The sequence below is a fragment of the Dama dama genome, chromosome 3, assembly GCF_033118175.1.
Source record: "Dama dama isolate Ldn47 chromosome 3, ASM3311817v1, whole genome shotgun sequence".
NCBI lineage: Eukaryota > Metazoa > Chordata > Mammalia > Artiodactyla > Cervidae > Dama > Dama dama.
Window position 1 is genome coordinate 20,420,040 of NC_083683.1, and position 15,380 is coordinate 20,435,419.

General features: G+C 35.4%; 1 protein-coding gene across 1 annotated transcript in view; it reads left to right on the forward strand.

The window, feature by feature from the left end:
- Nucleotides 1-15,380, forward strand: part of TRHDE (thyrotropin releasing hormone degrading enzyme) — a 419,920-nt gene that overhangs the window by 336,969 nt on the left and 67,571 nt on the right. The gene's annotated exons all lie outside the window — the stretch shown is intronic.

Genomic DNA, 15,380 nt, shown 5'->3' on the forward strand with positions numbered 1-15,380 from the left:
TAGTTACAGTAATATTTGTTTCTAATAATCTATTTTCACATTTATATTTATAATGTTAAAAATCAGATATTCCTTTGGATAGTCATTAGATAGCTATTCCTTTAAAATAATGTTGATTGTAAACCAAGCTATTTTACTCAATTTTTAGACTATATAGTAAAATAAACTCAGTTCTTTTAATATTTTGTATTGCTTCATGTCCAAATATAGTTTTAATTTTAATAATATGATAAGATTGGAAAAAAATTAGAAATGATAGTGTTTAGAGGATAGTCACATATGGGGATAAAGATTAAGTAAGATATGAAGACTTTCAAGAAAGTACTAGATATGACATGAAGATTATTCTGACAGAGGAGTTTAGAGAGTGCAGAAAGCCAGCACGAGGGTATACATTGCCCTGAAAGAGAAGCAGGAAAAAGAGAGACATGTTAAGGGTTCCACAGGAAAGATTAAGGAACTGGAAGGTTAATTAAACTAGTATTACCAGTTAATTAAACATTTAAAAGATTCCAGACATTGTTTTGTTTTACATATAATAATTTGTATAATTCTTACAACCTTATAAGTATATATAATGGGAATAAGTATTATTCCCATTTTATAAGTGAGGAACCTGAGGCTCAGAGAGGTCAAGTAACTTACTAAAGTCACATAACTAGTAATTGACAGGACCAGGGCTTTGCGTATATGCGGTAATATAAGAGCCAGGTGATACAGGAAGATTGGGAGGGGCATTTGAAACAATAGTTCATGTGAATTCTTATGGGTTTGAAAGACGGTGAGAAAGCAAATAAATAGTGACGTCCTAAAGAGAGAGGCAGATGGAAACTGAAACGAAAGGAGTTTTGTATTAAATAATAGAAGCTATTTTTAAATAAAATATTTTAATTTTAGTAGATGAATTTTTTTCAAAAATTAAATTCCTTGTTGAACATTGCTTTAAATAACAATTTTGGAAACCTTACATGTTTGCAAGTAAACAATTTCATTATCATTTATACAGATTTACCAGGGAAATATGCAAATCTCATTGAATATATATTAAAATTTGTTCTATTGATCATGAACTAGGTCTCCTATTAGCATGGAAGTAAATAAACCCCAAGTTAGATTTATTCTCCATTTACGTGAAGCACTCTGAAGTTACTTGAAGTTCTTTGTGTTTTAGTGTATGCTAGTAAATGTTTCAAAGTTTTGCTACCCACCTATTTCAGCCTTCTTTCAGTTTCCTGAACATACTGCAATCCTTTTGGCTTCTTTATAGGTAACACACAGAAGAGTGGCAAATCTTTATCAATATACATGTTCTAAATACTGTCCTGAGGCTTTTATGAATGATTTTGTTCGGTCTTCTTGGTGAACCCATGGAGTGGTGTGATTGCTACAGCCATGTTATAGCATGCTATGACATGGAGGTTGAGAGGGGCCAAGTCTCTTAGCTGAGGGTGCACAGGTTTTAAGTAAGGGATGGGAGATAACATTCAACTCAAGAGAGGAGCACAGCAGAGCCTGTGACCTCAGGTCAGGATGACTTTGCCCATTACATGAAATTCTTCTCCTCTACCCTTGTCTGTTGGGAATATTACTATTCACTTAAAAAATTTTTTTCACTTGCACCACCTTACCCGAAACCTGCCTGTCCTTCCCCAGCAAGAATGTGACATCTGTGTATCTTTGCATTAGCAGTTGTCACCTTATAATTCAGCTACTTTTCTGGGTCCCTATGATTTTTAAATGATCGTGAGGGTAGGGCTTGTCTCATCCTTGTGTGACTACTACCTAACTTAATCTTTGGTACTGGATTATACCAATATATATTTGTTGAATGAATTGCTGATTAATTATTGATTACTCAGACCATAAACTTTCAGTCCCACTATTTTTTTTTTTGCAATTAAGTACACATATTCTAGGTATCTTTTTATGGTTGTTTTTTAAAATATATAAAAACTGCAAGAATGCATTCTAGTTGTACTCATTCAAACAAGAGAGATAACAATGTGAAACTTTTGTTTTTCTCCTTCTGTGACCTCCCATAGCTTTTATCCTCAGAAAAAATTATTAATATTTGATGTATATAAATCTGGTCCTTTTTTTAACAATTTCTATGCAGTTTAATTTTTTACGTGAACATAAATATTCTCTGACTCGTTTGTAAAAATAAGTCTGAGGGGCTTTATTCCATTTTTTCTAAATTTTCATTATTATAATCAAGACTGCACTGAACATCCTTGAACAGTCTTTTGTTGTACATATATGTATTTTGGTATGATTCATTCTTGAAAGTGGAATTTTTGGTTTAAAGAGTGTAACATTTTCGATAAATATTGCAAGTTGTATTCCAAAGGGATTCCATTAGAACCCTCCATCAACCATGTATGAGGGGGCCCAATGCCCTCATACCCTACATGATAGTAAACAGTATATATCTTTTACATTTTTGACAGTATGGAAACAAAAATAAGGTGTTTTTGAAGTTGTTACAGAACTAGTTAAAATAACTTGAGCATCTTTTCCTATACATCTTCCGTGTGTATTTAGTTTTCTTTTATGAATTGTTACCTTGTTAGAAGAAAAAGAAAAGTCTAACAGAAGATGGGTGAGGCATTTTTCCTACTCTTTTCCTATATATTTCGGATGTTTTGAGGTTTTAAGCCTTTTTGTAGAAGATGATTTTACAGTATTTTCTCTCAATATCATGTCTTTTTTTTTTTAACTTTGTGATGTATTTCATCATCTCAATGGCTTTTAATTTACATGGTATTCAATTTGTAGCTTTCTGTTTCTCTGGTTATGATTTCCATAGGAGACCTTTGCTACATGAACATTTTGAAAATATTTCATTTTTTTATTTGTAAGCTAGTTTACATCTATTTTCTCCACACCTTCTTCTCTAATGAGTTTTTATGTATAGCATAATTTTCTTTAACATTATACATTTATAACCAATTATTTAATCCTGTTTGTTTACAAGACCTTCCTTATTCATAGATTTGAAATGATGTCTTTATCGTAATGCTAATATTTTTATTTTAGGGAATTGATTCAGTTCTGTTCAACTGGTGTCCGTTCTTTGTGGCACTAGCACCACGTTGCTCTGATTAGCTTCATTTTATAGTGTGTTGTGGTTGGCGACATTTTCTCTTGTTCTTGTTCAAAATTTTACATGTTTTCTCTCAAGTATAGATCTCAAAATCAGTTTGACAAAGCCATTAAAAATCCTGCTGTAGTTATGACTGAATGTGCATTGGATTTATAAGTTAATTTTTAAAGAATTAGCATCTTTTCAAATGTGAGATTTCCAATACCAAAACATTTATCCCCACTTATTTATGTCCCTAAATGAAGTTCTCTAGCTTTATTTACATGAGTTCTGGTAATGTCATATTATTCCCTCATTCTTTTTTAAATGATATATGCTTTAATAGGAAATGGCATTGCTTTTGCACTTACATGTTATAATTTTCATTCCTTGTGTGTAAGGAACTAATTAATTGCCTTGCAAATGTCATTGTATTATGACATGAACTTTGAAATTAGTGACTAAATGCCTAGTTATATTTTTTTTTTGTAAGTGGTCCTTCATGTTTGTTGGTGGGCTTTGTTATGATGAAGCATTGCTAGATTGGGAGATATAAAAATGAACAAGATGCAGTTCTTGTTCTCAGCGAGTTCATGGTCTAGTGGGGACAATGCCCTGTAGACAATTAACTATATCCAGTGTGTCAATGTGATGAATAAAATATTATGAAAGTGTTGGAAAGTAAAGAATTAATGTGGTCTAGAGAGATTGTTGTTGTTCAGTTGCTAAGTCATGTCTGACTCTGTGACCCCAAGAACTGCAGCACACCAGGTTTCCCTGTCCACTATCTTCCTAAGTTTGCTCAAATTCATGTCCATTGAGTCATTGGTGCCATCCAACCATCTCATCCTCTGTTGCCCCCTTCTCCTCTTGCCCTCAATCTTTCCCAGTATTAGGATCTTTTCCAATGAGTTGGCTCTTCACATCAGGTGGCCAAAGTATTGGTGCTTCAGCTTCAGCATCTGTCTTTTCAATGAATATTCAGGGTTGATATCCTTTATGATTGACTGGCTTGATCTTTCTGTCCAAGGGTGATGGACGTCATATAGGAAATAACATCAAGAGAATGAAAGTTTCCTATGAAAATCCGTTAAAGTTTTAAAAGTAGCAAAATGAAAAAAAATAAATAAATAAAAGTAGCAAAATGAGAGCAGGAAAAAATGTAAACTAGAGGATGGATTTAAGGCAAGGGAACTGTTACCACAGTGATACTCATGGAACAAATTGATTAAAACACAGATTTGAGAAGGAGTGGAATTGGCAGTTAGATTATATAAGAACTCATATTGAAGTTATTTATTCAGTTAATATATAAGAAACTGGAAATTTGGAATATTTGCCATAGAAAATATAATAACCTCTGGATTTGGATATTAAAAGCCATTAACATGCTATGATATGATTTTAAAAAGCTATGCAAGTGTGTATCACTGGATTGTGGACCTATGTGATATTTTGTTTGAAAATATTCAAAATACATGAAAATTATTTGGAACATTTGTTCATATCCAAAAGAATTCCAGAGATAAATCATCATCACCACCCTTGCCCTGGGCAGTTACTTCACTGATTTATTTATTTAGTCACCAGTTTCCTGGAATGTTTAATTATGTGTAACCGATGCCCGATTATTACATTATTAATGTCATAACATACACTTTAGCCTGAATAGCATATTTTTAAAAATTCTGTTACAGGCTATTCCATTAAGGATCCAGTCACCTAAAAAAGCCTCAGTCAGGGAAGAATCTTACAGCTTAGTTTGCAAGTTGTGTTGGGAAAGAAGATAACAGTTACCTCTTTTAAAATACTAGTGATGTATTAACAATAAGCACAAAGGCCTGGGCCTGGAGATCATGAAGGTCATACCTAGAAGTGCTTGAGGCACTGGTGAGCTGCCATCAGGAGTACTCAATACATTTCTGAAGACTGTATGAGTTAAAAAATTAATACATACATTTTTATCAACTTGTTTCTGAGTTTAATAGTCTGAGAGAACTCTCAAGAGTGCTGTTAGAAGAACTGCAAATTCAGTAGATGAGTCAGTGAATATATAACGGCTCATGAAGAAGCAGATGATGAGAATACTCCAGACCTACCCTCATGTGTTGTTTCTGTCTCTGGGCTGTAGTTTCAGGAGCTAGCAGCATTGTTAAAACCGACTTAACGTTTGCAAACTGAATGATAGTCATCTGCCGCATGTGAGACTTATTGTTTCATAGTTTTTATTAGAAGTTCTGTGTCTTCTGGATGGTCCTCCTGCACCTTATTTAAAGTTTCTCCTGCAACACATGTGTTCATTATTTCTTTGCTCATTGCAGAAAATGGGAACATTGTGTACCTAAAAGGCAAGTTCATCCTGAACTGGGCTAGATGAAGAGTGGCTTTTCCTATGTGGATGGCTGGATGTTTAAACTGCCGTGTGTTGACCTTTCATAGTGCTGAGAAGTAATGACTTAGAAACCTTCTATGAGAAATACCTTGGCAGATGGGACATTTTATCCTGATTACCCAAGTCAGCTGTGGAGATAACAGGACCACTTTACTTCACCCGAACGTTGCCATGCTAAACCTGATTAAGAGTCCTGGATCCCTCTGACTCTGTCTGTTCATTGTTGTTCAGTCACCAAGCCCTGCCCAACTCTTTGTGACCCCATGGACTGCAGCATGCCAGGCCTCCCTGTCCCTCACCATCTCCTGGAGTTTGCCCAAGCTCATGTCCATTGAGTCGGTGATGCCATCCAACCATCTCATCCTCTGTTGCCCTCTTCTTCTGCCCTCAATCTTTCCGAGCATCAGGGTCTTTTCCAATGAGTTGGCTCTTCACATCAGGTGGCCAGAGTGTTGGAGCTTCACCTTCAGGATCAGTCTTTCCAATGAATATTCAGGGCTGATTCCCTTTAGGATTGACTGGTTTTATCTCCTTGCTGTCCAAGAGACTCTCAAGAGTCTTCTCCAACACCACAGTTTGAAAGCACCAATTCTTTGGTGCTCTGCCTTCTTTATGATCCAACTCTCATATCTGTACATGACTACTGGAAAGACCATATTCTTGACTATACAGATCTTTGTTGGCAAAATGATGTCTTTGCTTTTTAATACACTGACTAAGTTTGTCATAGCTTTCCTGCCAAGAAGCAATCATCTTCTAATTTCATGGTGCAGTCGCCATCCGCAGTGATTTTAGACTGACACTGTCTACTGCTTTATAAATTCTGGTTTCACAAAGGATGTTTAGTTTTAGAATTCTTTGATCAATCCTTGCCTTCTTCTTTTTCAAAAGTACTATATAATTTTAGTATAAACATTTTTCTTCCTTAGCTGTGTTTTATAATGGAATCACAAGAATTATTAATAATAGAATACTGAGAATACTGATTAAAATGGATTTCATATTTACTCACTGGGGAGGGAGAGAAGGATGATTTTTTAGCTCTTTATGTTAGACTCATTTGGAGAAGTATCCATGTATGATTATATTCTTATTTATTTTTTGTTAGGCTACTAGAATGTGTGTGCAAAAGGATTGCAATTAAATATTTATGAAATCCTAAAAGTGATAAAATTGTTTATTGCAAACTAGGATTTATTGTTAGCTCTATGCTTCCAATCTTCTGCCACTGATCAAAAGCTATTAAAATTAGCTTGTGGTTATACTTTTAGATTTTCTGACCAGGGAAGATCTGTCCATGCCCTGAGCAAAGACTCATAATGAGTCCATTCAGGAGCTTTGTGGCCATACCCAAGAGATTAAAATATTTCTCCCATCTATAAGGCTGGAGATTTAATTATCTATTTGTCATTATCAGCTAAAGCTCCTCTTGAGATATACGAAAAAGGCACCTTGAAGCCCTCTCATTTTATAACTTTTTGTATGCAATTACTTAAAAATTCATATCCAAAAGGACTGTAAATTGATATTAGTTTATGCAACACTTTGTCACAGTAAATGCTAAAAATAATTTGAAAGCATTTCAGGACATTTACTATAATGGGCTAGGAGTCTTCACTTTCTTTCTGTGATAACCCAGTGAAAGTCTAGAGTATGTTTCTGAATTTTCAAGACAAACTGTTCCCACAGGCATATGCTTGTTTGCTCAAGGTTAGAAAATGAGGTAATGTGTTCCTTTGAGCTATATTTAGAAACCTTATGAGGGTGAAGTCACAGATGTCATCCTTGGGATAAGGATTTAGAGGGAGCTGCCATACACACCAGCTATTTCTGAGAAGAAACCTCTTGAGGCATTAAGGGAAAATGCCCTGAAAGAGAAAAAGGCAGCCCACCCCAGTATTCTTGCCTGGGAAATCCCACTGACAGAGGAGCCTGGTGGACTGTGTCCACAGTCACAGAGTTGGACACGACTGAAGTGACTTAGCGTGCAGGCGCTGCAGCTCTTGAGGATGGCAGACTTTCTTGGAGACTTTTCAGTTGTACTGCATGAAAGCAAAAGCAAATGTGCAACCTTCTGGTGCCAAATGTGTGTTTCAGCTCTATAGGTGAAAATGTTTTAATATTACTATCTAACGTCTGAGAGTGCTGAATGGAAAGAAGAGAGATACTTTGACATCCTTCTGTAGGTTTGATACTTTTTCATAGAAAAGGCCTGAAGTCTTGAGTTACAAAAGTGAAGTGACATTTGTATATATGTCAGTGCTGCAGCAGCAACCAACACAACATTGTATAGCAATTTTCCTCCAATTGAAAAAAAAAGACCTGTACTTAAAAAAATGCGTGAGTGATGTTTGTAATATACACGGATTTGCATAAACCATTCTTTTTTTAAGAATAGTCTAAATTTCCAAATGCAAATACAAGTTTGTTTGAATAAGTGTATATAATCTTTTTAGAGTCTCACAAATTAAAATATATATATAATGTGCAGTATAGTTAGTACTGTCTGGTTACATTTATCATAAAGTTGTGATTCTTTTGATTTTATAATTACTCTGGAACATAAGCCTGAGATTTCTTAAGAATTTCTCTAGGATTTCCCTGAACGTCCCAATAATTTGAAATACTTACCTAGTCACAAATAATTTAAATTATCTAGGTAGAGCTTCCTCCAAGATGGTCATTTACACCATCAGCTTTACTCGAATAGGTATTTTTAACATGTGCCTTTAGCATAAAGACCTAAATATTCCTCTGGTCTTGGATTCCTGGCCTGTGATAGTACTGCCTTAGTGGTTTTCCTTTCGTGAGTTTGAGTCACCTCCTCTGCTGCTTGCGGGAACCTTTTGCATATTCAGGTGCAGTGCTTCTGTGAGTGTGAGCCTTGAGACCACCTGCATCAGCATATTGCACCTGAGATATTTTGTTAAATATTGCATATTTCCACCACTACCTAAGAGTCTGCATTCTCTGAAGTAATTCATGTGATTCTGACACCCACAGCAACTTGAAAACTGCTCCTTTTGAGGCGCAGAAGGTATTTGTGACATCAACCTAGGCAGGTGCTGCTGTGAAGCTGAAAGACCTTATATAGTACTCTTAACAGCAGTGAGCACGGCTTTCTTTGGATCCAGTGTCAGGAGCTGATCAGCCAACAATCAGGACATCAGGGACTTAGTCGTAACTCTTCAAAAACCACTTAAATTCTTGCTATTAAATATTTTACCATTTCAGATATGCCATTGGATAGCTATGAACAGAATTCGAAATCTGAGTGTCTTAGAAATGTTCCCAAGCCTGGTAACCTCCTGGAGGAATCTCATGTAATTAAGGCACACCTGTATGTTTAAATGAGCATACTAGCACAGATCAACCATACATGTGCATACTGAATTCTGATGTGTTCAGCAGTTTTCCATGGTGAAGGCCATGGCAGAATTTTCTTGCAAGTTAATGTGGCATCTAAACCTGGATGATGGCACCCTGCTGCAGTACTTTTGCCTGGAAAAATCCCATGGACGGAGGAGCCTGGTAGGCTGCAGTCCATGGGGTCGCGAAGAGTCGGACACGACTGAGCGACATCACTTTCACTTTTCACTTTCATGCATTGGAGAAGGAAATGGCAAGCACTCCAGTGTTCTTGCCTGGAGAATCCCAGGGACGGGGGAGCCTGGTGGGCTGCCGTCCATGGGGTCGCACAGAGTCGGACACGACTGAAGCGGCTTAGCAGCAGCAGCAGCATTGACAGTGCAATAGGCAGGGACAGTAGAATTACCTAGAACAGATGTTAACTGTGAGAAGAAGGCATGCTTAGATTTTATGGTTATTCTGTGATACTCTGAGGGAATCAGGAACTTAGAAAGATGAAGGAGAGAAAGAAAAGCAGTTACATTATTTCAGCAAGAACTAGTTGATAAGAAAGAAGAAAGTGAGAGTTTTATGGTAGACTTAGAGTGTGAAAAAATTAAATGAATCCTCTGACATTTACTCTGTTAATGTAAAAGTATAATTTTCAAAGAGCTCTCAAAAAACCTCTTTTCATTTCTATTATGATAAATTAAATTATAAAGATATTTTTAAAATGAGTAATATATGAACATTGGAGAAGGAAATCGCAACCCACTCCAGTATTCTTGCCTGAAACATCCCATGGGGTCAAAAAAGAGTCGGACACCACTTAGTGACTAATCAGTATGAGTATAGGTATTAGTGCAGGCTTTATGTTAGAGTGATTCCTTTAAGTTATTTTGAAAGGATACTTTCCCACCTTGGAACAGAGATTCATAGGGGCTTTCTGATAGCAGTCTTTCTTAACAAACGTACTAATCGACCAGTGCTAAAGAGCTGCTCATAATTTTCTCCTATAACTCCTAAAATCTGTTTTGTACTTCAACAGTTATTTACCTAAGGTAGCAATGCTATCTTGATAAGGAAACTAGAAAAAAGGTAATGGAAAAAAGTATCTTATATTAGTTTCTGCTTGGCATGAAACATGAAAGATTTTATTTTTATATTTGAAGAGACAATAATTTGGGGAAGAGGAGAAAGGAAAGGAAATTTAGTTCCAACATTTGTGCAACAAAGGTGAGTGATTAATTCACAATAGCAGACACTTTTGCTTATATGGCAAATCTTAATGCCTTGGAAGATGATTTTAAATACATGATGTAATTGCATGCAATGCTTCACATGCCCTTATGAGGAATGGAGTACTGGTAAAGAGGCCTTCACTATTTTGAATGTGAGCAAACATCAGATTAGGAACCTTGACTTGTAACTGTGCCAAAGCCTCTTTAATGTTCTTTAAAGATATGAGTACAGGCCAACTCAGAAGCTGAGAAGTAACACCGGGCCCTGTGGAATCAGAACACATTTGAATCACAGATTGCGTTTTTCCTTCCTAAACTGGAATGGCCTGGAGTGCGGTGGATTTAAGCCTCAAAAGGGAAGGAGGCAGAGGTTTCTGGTTGCTCAGCTGCTTCACTTAATTAGGATGAGGATTAAACAGAAGTTCAGTATCAACTCTCCAGGTCACCAGGTGGTAGTGCTAACCAAAGGGGAAAAAGGAGAGATTTAATAAGAAAGAAAACGTTAGTCAAGCCATCCATATGTGACAAATTCAAATAAGGCTAATAGGCCCTGAAGAGAATGATTGAGTATCAGTGAGTTTTATATGGGGATGCTAACTTAAACACACTCTAAATTCGTGGAGGGTTCTTGAGAATGCTGTCAGAAATGCCAAAATGGAAAGTACTCCAGGTGAAAATTACCTGGTTTTGCATTCCCAGTGTGCAAATGCATTGGAAGTTAATTGCATAAGCTGAGGGCAGATCATGAGCTTTATCCAGGCCATATCAAGGGAAATGTTACTTTTTTTTCAACTGATAGTGAGATGAAAATTATTACAGAAATATAGTTACTACGCAGAGCAATTAGGCCCCTTGCCTCCCAGCTTACCACACTTTTTAATTTCTATCTTTGTAGAATTTCTCAGCCCTCCTTTTTCCATTTTTAAAATGTTACTGCAGTCTGTTGAATTTTGACATTGATAGACTATCAGTGATTTCAGAGTTGAGAAATCCATATGAAAATTTGTGTTTCAATAAATGCAAAAGTAATATGTAGGGTATTTCAGTAAATTATATATTCAATGTGAACATTAATGAGTTTGTTGACAGAGAGATAGATGATGGATACATGGATTGAAGGGTAGGTGGGTAACAACAGAGCCATAATACTTATTTCATGCTATGATGAAGTCATTATATTTGGCCTCAGAAAGATTATTTTGTCATGCTTGCTTTTCATATGGGAAAAGCAATACAGAATTTTAAAATTTGAAAATCATAGCCAATGTTTAATCAAAAAAATTCGAGTGATTTTCTTAGTGGGAGGAAGATACTGAGATAAAATATAAACATAAATTATATACTAGATAGTTATCACATGTAACAATAGAAAGTTACAAATGTTGGTGGAGATGTTTATTTATCAAATGTTTATTTATTTCAAAGATATGCAAAATTCAAAATAACTTAGAAGTATGTGTTTTATTTTTTAGTCTGTATTTTGTCCTTATAGGACTATTTTGTCCTTTAGAAACTAGTAGGAAAACCTTGCAACAGCTGTTTACCTGGTTTGTATGTTACCACTCAGTATCTCTTTTTCATTCCAGGTAAGCTAACCAGTTTCTAAAGTGTATACACATGTCATTAAAATGAACTGTGTGTTCTCCATATTCTCAGCAGATAAGTGATATGAGAACATCTTCCACAAACAAACAAATAAAAATTATGAAAAGTAGGAGAAACAAGCATGTCAGAATACTTTTAGTGGGTTGATCTTTTTTTATTTCAATTTCTGGTCCTCATTTGTTAGAATAATTCACAAGTGGAAGGTTCTGTAATATACTTAGTCAGCAATATCTTCCAGTTATGTAGTAACAACGTTTCACATTTGAAAATCCATGAAAGTTAAGAGTATACATAGATGGGGATGGAAATGGTGATCCTAAATGGCTTATCCACAATGTTGCAGATCATTAACTCAACAAATATTTAACAAATACCTAAATACTACTACATAATAGTGCCTGGTACATAGTAGGTGAAAGCGAAAGTGAAGTCGCTCAGTTGTGTCCAACTCTTTACGATCCCATGGGTTGTAGCCTACCAAGTTCCTCTGTCCATGGAATTTTTCAGGCAAGAGTACTGGAGTGGGTAGCCTTTCCCTTCTCTCGTGGATCTTCCCAACCCAGGGATCGAACACATGTCTCCCACATTGCCGGCAGATTCTTTATCAGGAGAGCCACAGGGAAGCCCAAGAATACTGGAGTGGGTAGCCTATCCCTTCTCCAGCAGATCTTCCCAACTGAGGAATCAAACCAGGGTCTCCTGCATTGCAGGTGGATTCTTTACCAACTGAGTTGTCATGGAAGCATACCACTCTATGGAAGTATAAAATGTATACCCAAGATTTCATCTGAATCCATTTTGATGAAATTGTTTACTCGGTTTTCATATTAATTTATCTTTCTCTGTAATATGCTCTTAGACATTTTTTGCAAAAAATATTACTGAAATCTAGAATAATTCCTCCAATATGTGGCTTTTAATTTTAAATATGAAGGTTGAATATTGCTATTAAACTTAATAGTTTTCATAATTAAGTAGTTAAAATAAGTACATCTGAATAAATGCAGTTTCATGATGTTGAGAGCAGCAAGGAATCTCAAAAGCAACATTCACAACAAAACTAATTTTTATCAAGTAATTGTTGTTAGAAATACATGTATTTTGTTTGTTCACCAAGTAAATGTTTATGAGGACTCTGCTATAACAGTGTATTCTATTAAACATATAAACCACAAAATTTAACAACATATTCTTAAATGTCTTAGAATTTAGGAGAGATTATAATCTCACAATTATCTAATGGGAGAATTTAATGTAACACACTGGTCTAAAAGATTTAATGTTCATCTACTATGAGTGTTAGGTGGTTTAAGAACACAGTATTTTAAAGGAAGGAGAGGTCACTTTAGGATGGGGTACTCACAGTCTCCTAATGCTACTTGGAAGACACAGTAATTAAGAATTTAAGGTCAGCTTTGAAAAACATCTGAAAGAAGGAAACAACACATCACACATAAAATAAAGACACCTGTATCCACCATTATCTGGTCATTGATCACAAGCATGTTACGAGTAGATGGTATTTCAGGATAATCTTCAAAGAGCTCTCAAAATAAAATGAAGTAACAAATGCACATAGAAGAGGAAGACAAATATGAAGAAATCAAAATGGAAAAGTTAACATGATATCATCTTTATGAAATTTGACTTTAAAAAGTAATATCTTTACCATCTTTTTAAATTCCATATATATCCATTAGTATACTGTGTTGGTCTTTATCTTTCTGGCTTACTTCACTCTGTATAATGGGCTCCAGTTTCATTCAATTCATTAGAACTGATTCAAATGAATTCTTTTTAATGGCTGAGTAATATTCCATGATGTGTATGTACCACAGCTTCCTTATCCATTCGTCTGCTGATGGGCATCTAGGTTGCTACCATGTCCTGGCTATTATAAACAGTGCTGCGATGAACATTGGGGTGCACGTGTCTCTTTCAGATCTGGTTTCCTTGGTGTGTATGCCCATGAGTGGGATTGCTGGGTCATATGGCAATTCTATTTCCAGTTTTTTAAGAAATCTCCACATTGTTCTCCATAGTAGCTGTACTAGTTTGCATTCCCACCAACAGTGTAAGAGGGTTCCCTTTTCTCCACACCCTCTCCAGCATTTATTGCTTGTAGACTTTTGGATAGCAGCCATTCTGACTGGCGTGTAATGGTACCTCATTGAGGTTTTGATTTGCATTTCTCTGATAATGAGTGATGTTGAGCATTTTTTCATGTGTTTGTTAGCCATCTGTATGTCTTCTTTGGAGAAATGTCTGTTGAGCTCTTTGGCCCATTTTTTGATTGGGTCATTTATTTTTCTGGAATTGAGCTGCAGGAGTTGCTTGTATATTTTTGAGATTAATCCTTTGTCTGTTTCTTCATTTGCTATTATTTTTCCCATTCTGAAGGCTGTCTTTTCACCTTACTTATAGTTTCCTTTGTTGTGCAAAAGCTTTTAAGTTTAATTAGGTCTCATTTGTTTATTTTTGCTTTTATTTCCAATATTCTGGGAGATAACCTATATGCAAAACAGAAAAAGAGACACAGATGTACAGAATAGACTTTTGGACTCTGTGGGAGAAGGCAAGGGTGGGATGTTCTGACAGAACAGCATTGAAACAAATATACTATCAAGGGTGAAACAGATCACCAGCCCAGGTTGGATGCATGAGACAAGTGCTCAGGGCTGGTGCACTGGGAAGACCCAGAGGGATGGGGTGGAGAGGGAGGTGGGAGGGGGGATCGGGATGGGGAATACATGCAAATCCATGGCTGATTCATGTCAATGTATGGCAAAAACCACTACAATACTGTAAAGTAATTAGCCTCCAAGTAATAAAAATAAGTGGAAAAAAAAGTAATATCTTGCACTATGAAATTTTGTCCCAATTTTAGATTAAGATGCATGCTCAGATTTCAAATCTCTAACTACATAAAGAATGTCCAGATTTTGGCTTTGCCTAGTTAGAGTGACATGCTAATATAGAAAAGTCATTTTAAAATATTTAGTTTGCCAACCAGTTTCACTTTTTATTTGATGCAGTTTTAAACCATATTTATCTGAATTAAATCACACAGGGAATAGCACTATAGGAAAGTAAAAACCTGTCACTCTGGAGAATATAATCTGTCTCTAGTTATATACTGCTATATGAGAATGTTCTGATATATGGACTTACAGATATTTCTCTCTTTCTGTTAAACATCAATGAAGTGGAGATCTTTTGGAATTTCTTATTATTGTATCCATGTTTAGAATATTATAGTGCACTTCATTTTTAACAATTAATAATTTTTTGTGGTCCTTTTTATATTTTATTTATGAATCAATAGCAATTTGTACTTTAAGAAAAGTAAAAGATGTGTGTGTATTCTAAAATATAAATTATACTGGACATTAGTATGTATTTCAAAATGGAAGTTATATATAAGGTTTTTCAAAAACACTAATGTGCTGTCTTTCCTAATCTACATGCCTCAACTGAGAAAGTAAAAGAGAGAAAAAATGCTTTAATCTTTTCTTTTTCTTGAAGTATTGTCTTCTTAAAAACAGTTATTAACTCAGAAAATTAGCAACTAATTATTATTTAATTGTACAAGCAAAATTAAATGTGCTTAACCATTTTTTCTTCCATAAGTGTATTGTGTAGTATACGTAACATGGTAGAAAAATGAGCTGGTTTATTTACAATTATTAATTACCAGAGCTTAATATTA